The sequence below is a fragment of the Porites lutea genome, chromosome 3 (genome assembly GCF_958299795.1).
Source record: "Porites lutea chromosome 3, jaPorLute2.1, whole genome shotgun sequence".
Taxonomy (NCBI): domain Eukaryota; kingdom Metazoa; phylum Cnidaria; class Anthozoa; order Scleractinia; family Poritidae; genus Porites; species Porites lutea.
In genome coordinates, this window is record NC_133203.1 from 16782904 (window position 1) to 16784826 (window position 1923).

A 1923-nucleotide genomic window follows, 5' to 3' on the forward strand; every position below is an offset into this window, starting at 1 on the left:
TTTTAGCCATCAGCCCGGTGAATAGCAATTTGCATCTTTGCTTCCACATTTTAAACTGGCTACATAGGTTTTTCGTCCATGTTCCAGTCATTGACGGACCTTTGTCCATGAAAGACACACTGGCCATGTTTGTTTCACTTGCTCAGTAGAGTTTTCCAGACTTACACCAGTCTTCTCATTTAAATTGTTGTCCACACGAACAGTGAGATTCCTTTCTTTTCCAATCTCACTTCTGACACCATGTAAAAGGATAGAACAGGTTCACAGTAACTTATTTAGTTAACTCAGATACAGGGAAAATGCTTCGTGCTCCGAACATGTGCTCAGACCAATCACTACTTATGCGCCAGACTGCTGCATAAGCTTAGCTCATGTAACAGATGGGGTGAGGGCAATGGTGTTTGGATAAGGCTTTAACAACCACGGAATAAGAGGGTATGCCCCATCTCCAACGAGGAGTGGTCGAATATAATTTGCATTCAAGGTTATCACTGGCTCCCTCAAAATCTGTCCACTTTTCTGAACTGTTTGGTATTTCTCAGTACCTGTGCATTGTGCATACTACCTGGATAGCTGATCACAATGTCAAGAAACATTAAAGTTCCTCCAACAACAGCTTGCATAATTACACTGTAAGGATGCTGATGATCAAAATAACTAAAATGACTCTCTATGGCAACAATTTCAAAATGGGTTTCATCGATTGCTCCGACTGCATGAGGGTTTTTTTGACTCGTCCTGAAAAAGAGCTTAGCTCTTGTAGTTTCTAGGCAGGTGATTAGAAATTCAATATAATGGCTTGAGAGCTGGGTGAGTGCGCGACAAAATTCTCAAGTAATTTTTACACATGTGGACTTGCCCACATCAAAGTGCGTGGCCGAGTCACAAAAGCTTCCTTCTCTTGCAATCCTCCACAGAGCAATAGTAACTCATTTAGCTGTAGGTATAGCCTTTCGCAGCCTTGGGATATTTGGTTGGTACAATATTCACAAGAGGTGGGAGAAATAACTGAGAAGAGGGGAGCGTGAGACAGCCCAAAATTGAGACGCAAATGGAGATGCACAGCCGCGACTAGGCATATTAGAGAACCAGAAATACAAGGCAAAGGGATTGTAGAGTTAACTATGTCAGATTAAACTCGCACAATCTGTCGATTCAGGGGAGATAGAATTGAAAAGGAGAATCAAGATATATGGACAATGAAATGCCACTTTTCACAGAAAAAGAGGGGGGATAACTCAAATCCATGACCATGTGACATTTGATCGAACCACATTTAAGAATAGTTTGTAGTGGGGAACAAATCAGGTGTTGCTGCAGCGGATTCTTTAGAAAGTGACCGGGAATGGCATTGAAACACAACTCAGCTTTGATGTACGTGTGTACGTGATCCATAAATGCCAATGCTGAAGGATGATTGTGTTGGATAGGTGGTGGCAACTGAAGAGACTGATAATTGATTGGCCAACCATCCGTCAAAAATTCCACTACGATTTTATCATTAAAGTCATGCAAAAGATGATACCACTTGTGAATGTTTAATGCAGTTGGAACTGGCATTTTCTCTCAGAAAGTATTGGGTTGATCTGACTGTGAAGCAAGGATATGACAAATGACAACTGAGGTAGTAGGACTCGAAGCAGGACTGTCTGTAGTTTATTGTTTGTAGTTTATTGTTTGCTTGGAGGTCTGAGGTCAGTTCCGAGGTAGAAGTGTGTGGCATGGAGACAAAAATGTTGTCAGAATAGGATTTGCTCTTTGCACAGTGAAGGCTAAGATGGTCTTGTGTGGAGACACGACATTTGTGTTGCATATAATAAGTGCAATTGCAAGAGCCTGTGTAATTCAAGTCTGGCTTAGTGCTCATTTAAGGAGCAGACAAGGTGGTCGCATGGGAGGAGGATGTAAGTCTGCTTGTTTAAA